General features: G+C 41.3%; 1 protein-coding gene across 1 annotated transcript in view; it reads left to right on the forward strand.

Annotated features, from left to right (window-relative positions):
- Nucleotides 1–427: 427 nt before the first annotated feature.
- LOC126991495 (fat-like cadherin-related tumor suppressor homolog) overlaps nucleotides 428–13,800 on the forward strand; it is a 45,904-nt gene continuing 32,531 nt past the window's right edge. The window contains exon 1 of the mRNA XM_050850251.1: nucleotides 428–466. The gene's annotated coding sequence lies outside the window, so the exon portion shown is untranslated. The remainder of the gene's footprint in view (nucleotides 467–13,800) is intronic.

The following is a 13,800-nucleotide window of genomic DNA, read 5'->3' on the forward strand; positions in this document are numbered from 1 at the left end:
TGTCTGCGACGCCGATAAAAACGCGCAGACGTCGCCCTCTGCCAGACTTCTCGGCCTGACAGGCCGCGGCTCGAGCTTGGCTCAGGGCGGGAGTTTACCACTGACAAACAGCGGTTACTGTCCCCCCTTCAGCAAGGGGGATGGGGTGTGTGGTGAGTGGTGTGCGAAGGTCCCGGCAGTACCCAAAGATTGACTATAATGAACCTTGCTCATGACTGGTTAATTGCTGGCGATGACGAGTGCAGGTCGTCATCAGGTCGTGGTGAATTACAAACGCATATAGTATCTTTTTTTCTTGTTATTGTCTTTGTTATTGGTGGTGATGATATTGTTATTGTTCTTACTGCTGTTGTTGTTATTCCCTTTCTAAATATTGTCTTGTTGATTTTTACAGTAATATATAACCTAACATTATTTTTTCTCTTTTCAGTCGTGATGACAGAGCAGGCTTCGTGGTGTTAGTTAGGTAAGTGTGTTCTGACATAAGCATCAACACAAACTGGACTCAATACATGACTTTATTGATGTCGATGTCCTTTTCATGTTATCTTAGATTACGTGATTAAAGCATCTCTACAAGGAAGTGTGGGGCGGATTAATTGCTAGGTAACAAAATAGATAGAGTTTACTGAGTGGAATGAAACTCGTGGGTTGAAAGAAGAATGAACTAGATGTGTGTGTGTGTGTGTGTGTGTGTGTGTGTGTGTGTGTGTGTGTGTGTGTGTGTGTGTGTGTGTGTGTGTGTGTGTGTGTGTGTGTGTGTGTGTGTGTGTGTGTGTGTGTCCATCCGTCCGTCAGCCTCCCAATCATCAGTCATTGTGAAGGGGAAATGGCAAAGCACCTTTAACCTACATTATAATTTAACCGCTTGTCGGCGTATGTTTCCGCAGCAGCACCAAAACAAATACTGGCCCGTGATGGCCCGGACAGATGGGGCAATGTACAGCGTGGCCACCTAACCTTTGTGGAGTAAGCGAGTGTTTCTCAGGCCCGTATTCACAAACGTTTCGGGGGAAGGCTTGCCCACCAACATTTGATAAAGCTTTGGTAGAGGCTGTGTTAGTGTTTCCATGGGTAGTTTTATGAGCCTGGTGATAGTTTGGCAAGGCTTCTGCACCTTGAATGTGAAAAGATCGTCACTTCAGCCGGGAAGGTCCAAGGAGCACGTGAGGGAGAGCGAGAGAGAGGGAAGAGTACACCACAAAATTGGCATTTGCATAAAGAATGGAATATGATTTTGTTTTCATAGACTCGATAAATGGATGCTATATTTTTTTGGTTAGATTTATTGTAGGAATAATAAATGCTCCACGTCCTGTTGTCACTGGGATACATGTTTACACTGCCATGATACAAATGGCTCTGTCCATTTTACATAGATATCTTTGTCTATCTGTCTGTCTGGCTACCAATATCTACAAGGGCCTGTTTGTCAATGTCATCTAAGTATTTCTTGGTTTCTATCTGTCTTCTCTTTATTTATTTGCATACAGTTACTCACTCGTTAAATATCTTTGTCTGTCTGTCTGGCTGGCTGGCTGCCAGTATCTCCGAGGGCCTGTTTGTCAGTCTTTCATCTAAGTATTTATTGCTTTCTATCTATCTGTCTATATTTATTTGCATACAGTTACTCACTCATTACATATTTATTGAGTCAGCAATGATTTTTTTTATGTGTGCGCGTCGGTGTGATTCATATATCCATGATTTTGTTTTGGTTTGTGGCGAATATTTTGCTCCGGCTCATCGCTTTCACGCATCCCCGATAGTGAGAAAATTAAGTTATCCACAGTGGGAATATAACACTGTGTAATAATAGCCAGAATCAATAATTAGTAACAAAATCCTGATATATATTTCAATCCAATTATTTTTTTTTTCGTTGCAAAAGTAAGAAATAAAAAAAAAATACTGTTGACACTAAGTATGAATTTTTACGGTTGACACAAAGTAATATAATGAAGATAACTGAGAAGGTTTTAGTAATTTATGAAAGGAAGAAAAGTGCAGAGAAGAAGGAAACAAGAAAAGAAGAAAAGAAGAAAAAGAAAGTAAGAAAAGTTCATGATGAAGACACGACAGAAAAGTTTTTTTTTTTTGTGTGTGTGTGTGAGGAAGAGAGAGAGAAACACACACACACACACACACAAACACACACACACACACACACACACACACACACCTAGAAACAGATGTTTATAGAGAGAGAGAGAGAGAGAGAGAGAGAGAGAGAGAGAGAGAGAGAGAGAGAGAATGTCGAGCCCAAACGTAATAAATCTAACCTTTCCTGCAATACTTCCTCAGGTTAGAAAATAGTGTGTTTTGCCAGGAATACAGATTTTAAATGGCAAAGACACATTAGACTGGGAGTAGGCGATAACGGCAGAGAGTGAAATAAATAGATGGGTGATAAACAAACCCAAAGAGAGAGAGAGAGAGAGAGAGAGAGTCATGCGTGCGGCTGGACGTGAACAAAGGCGAGGAAGATAAAGCCACAAGGATGAGAGTGATGGTCGCAAATTCGCATGTAAGTTTGGATAATAACACAACGATAATAGATAATGTGTAGGTGCGTTACGGAGACACGGGAGGATCGAGAGCGGCGGGGGGCGGAGGGCGGCGGGGTGAGGGGGCAGGGAAGGGAAGGGAAGGGAAGGGAAGGGAAGGACAGTCGCGTTAGGAGAACGGAAGGAAGGGCGAGGGTGTGAAAAGACGCGAGAGAGAAACAATGAAGTAAGATAGATGAGTGCTCGGAAGTGTTTGGTAATGGTAGTGTTGGTGAGGTGATCATGGCAGAGAGATGGAGAGAGGAGAAGCGGAGGAAAGAGGGAAGGAAAGAAACAGATTAGACGGAAGGAAAAAAGAAAAGGAATGAAAAATTAAAGAAATCTAAATGAAGCGAGGCAGGAAGGAAGGAATACAATAATGAAAAAACAGGAGGAAGAAAAGGTGCAAAGATATAGAGAGGAAGTAGAAGGAAGGACCGAAGAAGGAAAGAAAAATAATATAAAGTAGAAGGAAGAAAAAAAAAGGAAAAGACGAAGAATGAAATTAGGTAAAAGGAAGAAAAGAGAAAGGAAGGAAGGAAGATAGGGACTAGAAAGTAAAAAGAAAGCAAGGAAGAAAAACTAATTAAAGGAATGACTAAAAGAGGGAAAGGAAAGAAAAATGCATAAGCAGAAGAAATGAAGGAAGGTTAAGGGGAAAAGAAGAAAAGACAGAAGAAATGAGAGAGATGTGTTTGTAGGGACGTGTGTGACGGGGATAGTGGCGTGGGTATCAAGGAAGGAAGGAAGAAATGTGAAAGGAAGGAAGGAAGAGGGGAAGGAAGAAATAAGAAAACAAAGGAAGGGAGGAAGGAAGAAAGTATGGAAGGAAGTAAGTAAAATGAGAGTAAGGAAAAGGAGGAAAGGAAGGGAGGAAGAAAAAAGAAAAGAAAGGAAAAGGAGGAAAGGAAGGGAGGAAGAAAAGGGAGGAAGGGAAAAAGAAAGAAAAAAGAAAGAAGAAAAGAAGGAAGGGAAAGAAGAGATGGAGGTGGAGAAAAAGGAAGAAAAGACTGGAGGATGGAGGAAAGAAGGAAGGAAGAAAGAAAAAAGGGAGGAAGGACTGGAGGAGGAGGAAAGAAGGACGGAAGGAAGAAAAAAGGAGAAAAGGGAGGGAGGAGGGAAGAAGGACAGAGGAAGGAGAAAAGGAGAAAAAGGACTGGAGGAGGGAGGAAAGAAGGACGGAAGGGAAAAGAGAAAGGAAAGAAAAAAAGGAAGGAAGAACATAAGGAAACAATTGCGGCATTCTTGGTGATGATAAGTGTTGTTATAGTTTCGAAGAGAGAAGGAGGGGGAGGATGCGAGTATAAAGCATAAAAAAAACTACGTTAACGAGGCACTATTGTGGCATTTCGATCATTTGAGACGGTAAGGGAACACGTATTCATTCGACGGCCAAGCACACACAAAGTTTTCGTAGGAGTTGTGGGCATATCCGTGGGTAGCTTTATGGCCCTGGTGGTAGGATGACAAGGCATCTGTACCTTGGACAAAAAATTTAATAAAAACACTCACAAGAACTCGATTAACCTCCTTTACGGCCTTTGGAAATATTATATGTGAGAAGCGGAAGCGTTTGAGAATACCGAACGTACTCTCTTTTGCTGCAATGATCAAGTCAACAGTTATATAAGAGGAGGAAGAGAGATGAATGTCCACGCATCATACACTCTGAAGGTACTCTCGTGTTCCGGCGAAAGAGTCTGAGAATACCGACGTCAGTGTTCATGATACAACGGGTCTCTGCTACATCCCAAAAGCATTCCACGTGATATTAACCCAGAAAGTGTAACTCTGACTGGCTGTGTGCGTGACTACTCGGTGTATATCTTTTGGCCTGTCTGTCATTAGTGGAAATTTTGGAAGTTGGTGAAGTGTTCATTTAAGAGAGGGAGAGGGGAAAGGAGGGAGAGGGAGGAGAGAGGGGAGATGGAGGGTAGAGAGAGAGAGGAGACAGACAGAGAGAAGAAAAGTGAAGGAAGAGAAGAAAAGAAAGATGAAAGAAAAGAAAAGAAAGAAGAAGAGAAGAGGAGAGGAGAGGAGAGGAGAGGAGAGGACAAGAAGAGGAGAGGAGAGGGGAGGAGAGGAGAGGAGAGGAGAGAAGAGAAGAGAAGAGAAGAGGAGAGAAGAGAGAGAGAGAGGCGATTGGCGGTTCTCATTTTTGGAGTTTCAATTGTACCTATAATTCAACATTCCCTGAATTTACTGATGACTATTGTTCTGAGTTATTGTCCGCATAAGTAGTTCACGTATTTTTTCTTTTCGTAATATAAATGTTAAATGAATGTAGATGTTTATATAATATAGATGTGAAATGAATGCACACTTTTGTAATTCTCTCTCTCTCTCTCTCTCTCTCTCTCTCTCTCTCTCTCTCTCTCTCTCTCTCTCTCTCTCTCTCTCTCTCTCTCTCTCTCTCTCTCTCTCTCTCTCTCTCTGTCTCTCTCTCTATCACACACACACACACACACACACACACACACACATAATCAAGGTAATGAATGACTCACACGTTATGTTTCAAATCAGCGGCGCGGAAAATTAAGTTATGTAAACCTTCCTTCTCTTCATTTTTTAGCTCCCGACCCTTCCTTCCCAACCCTTCCGCTGCCTCCCTCCTTATTCTTGCATAGAGAAGACGAGACACGGTGACAAATAAGAGTGTTAAGGGGCTATTACACTGGGCAAATTTTCCGTGGATCTTCAGGCAAACCACGATTTCCGCTAGCGTGGTTCTCATTTGTTTCTTGTTATTGCTGCTGCTGATGATGATGGTGAGTAATACCGTCGTCCCTCGGTGGAATATACCGTAGCTTTGGGAGATCGTGGACACGTCAGAAAACCACGCAATTATGAGAACCACGCCAGCGGAAATCGTGGTTTGACTGAAGATCAAGGAAAATTTGCCCAGTGTAATAGCCCTTTAGTGGCAAGAGAACAACAAGATCAAGAAAAGAACAACAGAAGCAAACGAACAAAAACAAGAAGAACAAGTACAAAAAATATCGAAAAGGAAAGAAATAAGTAACGAAAAAAGAGGAAGAAGCAAAAGAGATGAAAAAGAACAAGAACAAGAACAAGAAAACAAGAGCTGAAAACGAGAAAAAAACGAAACCATTATTCAAGAGACGTTTAAGCTGTTGGAAATTGGGAAGTGAGAACAGATCCATCATCTGAGTCTTGTTTAGAGGAGACGAGACACAGTGAAGAGGAAAGTGTTAGTGACGAGAACCCCATGTAGAAAAAAACTGTCCATCACTCAAAACACGTTACAGGTGATGAGATATGGATCGTTTGGAACCTTATCAAATGTGTCTTAGTTATGGGAAGAGAGGTAGGAGTGATTTATCTATCGGCGTAGTGAGGACAATGTTCTTTTTTATGCAACAAGTGAACGGAGCTGAATGGGACCTTTAGTGGGAGATGACAGGACAAGACTTTTGGAGAGAGGAAGGAAGGGAAGGAGGGAGGGAAGCAAGACGGTCCAAAGAAAGAAAAGATAGAGAGAAATGATGCACCGAGAAAGAGGAATGACTGGCAAGGAATGAGATCTGAACGAGAGACGAAAGGACAAGACTTAAGTGGAAGGGGAATGATGGAGGGAAGGTAGGAGAGTATGTGAAGGGGTGGAATGTAAAGAAAATGGAAAGAAATGTAGTTGGTGATTGTGAATGTGGAGGTGAGTGAGTGGAGGGAAGGTTGTTTGGGGTATGTATGGTGGGATGGGAATGAGTGGAGTAAGATAATATAGGATGTGAGACGAGAGAAAGGGTAGGAAGAGGAAGACATTGTGAAGAAAAGAAAAGAAAGAGAAAGCGATGAGAAAGAGGAGTTACCGGCAAGGGATGAGATATTAAAAGACAGACAGACAGAGAGTAAGGAAGCAAAACAGCGTGAAAGAGAGACAGAAGACAACGGACGCAGCAAGGATGACTAATGACCAGCGGAGGAGTGGCGGAAGGAAAAAACGCCCTGAAATGTATTACTAGACGGGAGGAGAGAGAAGAAGGCAGCGTGAAGAAAGAGAGGTGCAGGGACTGGCATTAAAGGGGATACATATAATTGCTTGCCTTCGCCTCCAGTGACTGACTTCAAGCAGCGACAGCAGTGGCCAGGACAGGATGGGAGGTTGGTGAGGGACAGAGACAGAGAAACGAATTGAAAGTAGACAGTCAAGAAGAGGCAAAATAAGGAAGATTCAGACAAACAAAGATGAGTAGACAAGCCACAGGAAACAGCGAGGAGAGACAGATTAAAGAAAAAACAAAAAACAGAAAAAAAAAAAAAAAAAAAAAAAAAAAAAAAAAAAAAAAAAAAAAAAAAAAAAAAAAAAAAAAAAAAAAAAAAAAAAAAAAAAAAAAAAAAAAAAAAAAAAAAAAAAAAAAAAAAAAAAAAAAAAAAAAAAAAAAAAAAAAAAAAAAAAAAAAAAAAAAAAAAAATTACAGGACAGACAGACGGACAGAGAAACAGAAAGCAGTTAGACAGGCAAACAAACAGACTAATAGACTATGACAGCAAACAGAGACGGAGAGACAAGCATAGAGACAGAAAACAGAGAGACAGGCAGACTAGGACAGACAGACAGAGCAGACAGAAGAGAAGCAGAGGCAGTCCAGACAGGCGAAAGAGACAGACATACAAAGAGACAGACAGAGTAGACCATAACAGCAAACAGAGAGGAGAGGAACAGATAGAGACAGAAACAGAGACAGGCAGATTAGGACAGACAGACAGATATGAACAGAAACGCAGGCAGTCAGACAGGCAAATAAAGATAGAACATACAAAGAGACAGACGAAGAGTAAACATAACACAAACAGAGAGGGAGAGACAGATAGGAAGACAGTAACAGGAGGTGGACACTGATGGGTGGTGGTATGTGAGTGTGTTGCCATGTAACTGCCCAGTTTCTCTCTTCTCCAGCCATGCCCATTTGAGCACCGGACGTAAATAGCTGATTAGGCTCCCAATAGGCTGCAGAGCGGTGCACCGCATCCTCGCAAAAGAAACCGAACAATTTAGGGGCTGAGAGACAACGAGGGAGTTCTTGGAGAAGAGGACCCGACGGACTTCGCAGAGGGCGGAGGAAATAAGCAAAACTTCTCCACTTGATCAGTTTCCTCCTTGCCTGTCTGCTTTGCGCTCATGGGAGGAAGAGTAAGAAAGCGAGGGTGACTCCTTATCGGCCTGAGAACTGATGGTCCCCACGAGGAATCCGTGCAAGAATATCAAGTCCATCGAGATTCTAATTATTGTTAGATTTATTTTACTGAAATTAGGAGATTGCGGCTCGGAATAAAATTCATACTACTGAACAGTGTACACAATCAAAGCTGAATGCTTAAATGCTAGAATTGCAGTCTAATTTAGCTAACGGCACCAGGGGTGTCAAACTCACGGCCCGCTGGAAAAATAGGCCGACTTTGGATGGTCATAGGTGGCCCGTTTACGCCTATTTCGTTGTAGTGGTCCACAGGTGAAGAAGTGTCAGGAGAAGGACCAGGGGCCGAAAGGTTGGGAGCCGCTGCTCAGAAAGTCAACCACGAGCGTGTGATTGTTGCTTTGCTTCCATCTGTGTAAATTTAAACCCTTTGGAAATAAAAGTGGCGTCAGTCACGAGCATGGGATTAAATACTGTGGGTCCGTCAGTGTAACAGAAACATCAAGGTATTAGATTGTCATTTTTGTGGTATCGTTACGCATTATGGCCTTTTTTTCCTGCCGCCATGAAGGACGCTATTCCGATTATGTTGTAGCGGAATATGGTAAGGAACGTGGTATTCTCAGACGCTATCGGCTCGCAGCAACAACCATTTCCAAGGCCACAAAGGAATTGTTCGGGTTCTGGCAGTGTTTTTTTCACGGTCACAGCGCAGCAACCTTGGCACACTACCGCCAGGCTCATAAAACTCACATGCATTTAAAATACTAACATGACCTCCACGAAAGCCTTACCAAATGGAGTGGGTGTAATGCAGCGTTGCCAGATTATCGTACTCACCACATCGTCTTTATTACTTTAAAGCCTCAAACTCTCGTACCTACACAAATAACGATAGAAAATTGAAGTTAGCATTAAAACTCTATTTATTGATGTTTGTTTGTTTATTTTTTTGCTATAGTTATTGGTCAGCAACTTCGAAATGCAATACGATGAGTACGATAATTCGACAACGCTGGTGTAATGCTGAAAGCGTTACTGGGGCATTAATACCACCCATAGAAATACCATACCACAGCCTCTAGGAAAAGCACCGTCAGATGCGTATGTATAAGCCAAATGTTTGAAATTAAAACAAAAAACTACTGCCCGTATTCTTAAACATATCGGCGCCCAAACACACATATTCAACAAAATTTAGAGGCGTAGGGTTTGGGGCAGTTTCAAGGGTGAGTTTATAGCCCTGGTGGTAGACTGACCCTTCTTCTGTACCGTGAACCTAAAATAACACTCATTAGAACCCAGCTGATCACCTTTTGGGCTTTGGAAATAGTTGGTGTGAGGCCAAGCGTCTAACAGTACCAACCTATGACTCACCCGTGATATATACACGTGTAGGTTTTCCACGATGGACTTGTTCTTCCCATCAGCCACGCAGGAAGTCACTGCTGTGCCGGTGCTGAGTGTCACGTCATCCTTCGATCTACCAACACACACAGCTACTGACACAGACAGTACAGTTCCTCTACTACTCGCTGCCAATCATTTCCATCGTGTTCTCAGCGCTCCCCATATGGCACGCGAGAGTCCTTCTGTGTCGGTGCTGAGTGTCACGTCTCTGCTCCTCCGTTTTCTATGCAAATCTGGACTATTCATCAAGCGACTCACCGTGGACTCATTACAGGCGTGGCGGCAGCGTTCCCCGAGCAGGGTGTTCACCAGGAACTCCAAGCTTATACTACATTCTATACGCCAAAGGTCTTTCTTCTCAAACATTTCGGGGCTTACCACCTACATTTGCCATATGGGGAGAGATAAGTGTACGGTAGAAGTGATTAACAGCAGAAATAGAGAATAATTATTGTAATGTTTGTGTCATTATGTGTGTGTGTGTGTGTGTGTGTGTGTGTGTGTGTGTGTGTGTTGGTACGCGTTCCCAGGGCGTGTCTGTCCGTGACCTGTCCTTTGAGAGAGAGAGAGATTATTAAAGATCAGGTTGCAAATCAAACTGTCCTTGAACATATAACTCACCACACTTCAAACCTGATTTCGTTAACAATCTTACGAAAATGTGTGTGTGTGTGTGTGTGTGTGTGTGTGTGTGTGTGTGTGTGTGTGTGTGTGTGTGTGTGTGTGTGTGTGTGTGTGTGTGTGTGTGTCTGTCTGTCTGTCTGTCTTTCTGTGTGTTCAGTTCACGGAGGGCGTCACACTAAAGTCGGTATTGTCAGGCCGAACAGGAGATCAGTCGGGTTCTACTGAGTGTTCTGGCCAGATTCACGGTACAGAAGAAGGGCCAGACTACCACCAGGGTCATAAAACTACCCCTGGCAATGCCCACAACTCCTACAAGCCTAGTAAAATATGTGTAGCCTGGGCGCCGAAAAGTTTAAGAATATGACACTAACCTGCTACTGTATCTGTTGGGCGGCCGCTGGTCTTCGCGAGGCGTTTTCTCTCGTCGCTTCTCATCGTCGCTTCTCTGCGCTCTTTATCTAACTATCTATCTATCGATCTGTCTATCTATTTATCTATCTAACTATCTTCTTACACACACTCATTTCCTTCATTCTCCTGCAATTTATATCATTCTGCTCCTCTCCTCGCTCGGCCTCTCTCACCTCATTACTGCCTTCCTGCCCTCCATCGGCGCTCCTCAAGGTTCGTCTGTGCGGAAGGTCTCTGCACATTTCTTTTCAGGTGGCGACGATGTGAGGTTTGTAAATGTTGGTGAAACTTAAAAGATATAACACACACACACACACACACACACACACACACACACACACACACACACACACACACACACACACACACACACACACACACACACACACACACACACACAGCGACACACACATATACAAATAGAGATAGATAGATAGATAGATAGATAGATAGATAGATAGATAAATAGATAGATAGATAGATAAAAATATAGAGATGGATAGATTTATGAATCTTGGTGAAACTTAAAGATATAACACACACGCACAGACACACACACACTTATGCAAATAGATACATAGATACATAGATAGATAGTTAAATAGATAAAAAGATGGATAATAGATAAATATGTCTTAAGATTGCATGCCATTTGAGTTCAGAGTAAGAATGAAAACGAATCTATTAAACAAAGCAAAGGCAGATAAGGAAATTCATATAGTCTTTCTTGCAATAATGTGTTAGTTGGTTAGCTTTATATTTATTCACGAAATTCTGAATGAGAGAGTCAGGCAAGAAAAACTCGCCCTCCTAGAAACACCAGAAAACAGATAGTGTTGTTTTAGGTTCAGGGTATAGGAGGAGGTCAACCTACCTCCAGGGTCATAAAACTAGCCTGGAAATGTCCCAAACTCCTACAGCCTTGTCAAATGTGTGTGTGCTTGGCAGGTTTGGAAAAATCATGACTTTTCTATAAAAAAATTTTATTTGATTTAAATCAGATTTTTTATTTAAATCGATTTTTATTTAAATTATTTTTCTGCATTTCAGTCTTATGAGGCCATTTTCTTGTATTAAACTTGGCCAATATTAAAATTTAATGACACCATAGTTTTTATGCTTTATAATATTTCTTGTAAGAGATGGCAATGATTGACTAGTGCCTGACTTGCTGCAGGACCAGTACAGGATCAATACAGGACAAGTAGACTTAATACTTTCTGTACAACTGTTTCATATTCTTCCTTCTTCCATATATATATATATATATATATATATATATATATATATATATATATATATATATATATATATATATATATATATATATATATATATATATATATATATATATATATATATATATATATATATATATATATATATATATATATATATATATATATATATATATATATATATATATATATATATATATATATATATATATATATATATATATATATATATATAACTTAAATTATAAGATATTTTACTCTTGATATTACGCTTAAATCATTTTAAATGTAGTATATTAATTTTGATTTAAATCATGATTTTTATCACTCTGATTTAAATCGATTTAAGTCACTTGATTTATATAATTTGATTTAAATGAAAACAACCCTGCTTTGGGCCTCAGAAATGTTTAAAAATGCGACCCTTAGAGTTCACGGAGTATGAGATGATGAAATTGTCATTGTATTATGCAGTGTTGTCTTTGTTAATGATACAGTGTTATTCATGCCCTTTCTTTTCATTCCCTTGCATTCTTTCTCTTCTTTCCCTCCCTTTCCTTCCCTTTCCTTCCTTTGCTTTCTTTGTACTCTCTCCACAGCTACCTACCTTTTCTTTCTTGACGGAGACGTGTGTGATTCTCTTGCCTGTACAGCGGTAATTATGTCTCCAGGAAGTATACACAGACAGATTGCAATTTATGAGTGTCGTCGGGCACATGTGTTTACCTGTGATGAGTACCCGTGTAGTACCATTATTGTTTGTCGCCAGAGCGTAACAGGTGTCAGCTCATACGTGTGTCTTCACCAGTTACCTCACGTTCCCGATGGACCGAACACTCAGGCGCAGCAAAAATACCAAAAGATAATCATTATCGAAACAATTATTCTAAACTTTTATTCTTATCCATCACTCATCTTTTTTACAGGGTGGGAGGCAGCTCAAGGGGGAAAAAAGAGGAAACAGAAAAGCACAATGGTGCTGCTCCCGGAAAATGCTCAGGAGAAAGGTTTCCCCAAATAGAAAGAGCCCAGAGCTCATTCAGAAAGTCTAATGTGATAATTTTCCCCTCTTGGTATGAAGCCCTGTGTATGCGTGGGGAGTTGTCAAGGAAACTGAGGCTAAAGGCAGGAATATACCGATGTTGTCTAACGAAAAGAATAAAGACGTTTAGATGATGATGATATTGTGGCACTCTTTCAGCCAGAGTTTACCAGCGTGACGAAAGGATGAAGAAAGAGAATGAAGATGCTTTGGTTAACTCTTGCACCAAGGGATTTGGACAAAAGCCAAGAAATCGATTAGCTAGAAGACAAAAAAGGGTGTTCTGGGGTTTACCAAAGCTGAAGGGATGAAAGGATGACGATGCTGAGTTAATAACTCTTACATAGAGATTTGGACAGCAAAGAGGTGGTTAGCTAGAACAACAAAGGATGTTCTAAATTTACCAGCGAAAGGGGTGAAAGAATGACGATGCTGGTGCGACTCTTGCATGCAGGATTTTTGATAACCTTGGGAGAAACAAAGATCAGCAAAAGGATGAAAGAATAAATATGCTGGTTAACTCTTTTGCATATGGGAAGACTCGGGTAGCCCTAGAAATGAGGGAAAAACAAGCAAAGGGGATGAAAGATTGAAGACCAGTGAGTAATGGCGTTCTGCATAAGGAGATTTCGGAACAACTTAGAAATAAACTTAATAACAACACAGGCGTACTGAGGAGATTTTAGATTAGCCTGGATCGCTGCGTCGCTGACAGCACTCATCAGGCGTATGTTTGTTATTATCATTTCACACACCCATGATTTATCCAAGTCGGACTATGGGTGCGGACGTTGCAGACAAACTTTTCCAGGGATAGGTTATTCAGTATATACCAATGTTGGCCCTGAATAGCCCAGGAAGAGCTTGGCAGAATAATATAACTATTATCAGAGGCTCCAGCGAATAGCAGGAAGGACTAAAGTATTGCTGACAGTGATATTATGTTAGGTGTGGGAGACCTTCGCCATACGTCTCTACAACACGAGTCATGATAGATTGATGGGCTCTTAATGGTGTAGTACTTGGCAATTGTGTGGAAGAGGGCGAGAAGGGGTGCGTGGGACATGATCGAGGTTTATGATGGATGAAGGGCTTTAATAAGGGGCATTCATGGGTTTTCAACGAGTGAAAGAGAACCGGAGGGACCACAAGTAATGGGTTTCAGGCTGGATACATTCAGATTCAACAGGGACATAGGCAAAAATTGGTTTACTAATAGGGTGGTGGATGAGTGGAATAAACAGTCATGTGGTGAGTGCCAATACAATTGTCACATTCAAAAATAGACTAGATAAATTCATGGACAGCGATATTAGGTGGGGTTAGATACACGGGAGCTTAGGGTCAAAGGAGCTGCCTCGTACAGGCCT

Source organism: Eriocheir sinensis, unplaced genomic scaffold (assembly GCF_024679095.1).
Source record: "Eriocheir sinensis breed Jianghai 21 unplaced genomic scaffold, ASM2467909v1 Scaffold29, whole genome shotgun sequence".
NCBI lineage: Eukaryota > Metazoa > Arthropoda > Malacostraca > Decapoda > Varunidae > Eriocheir > Eriocheir sinensis.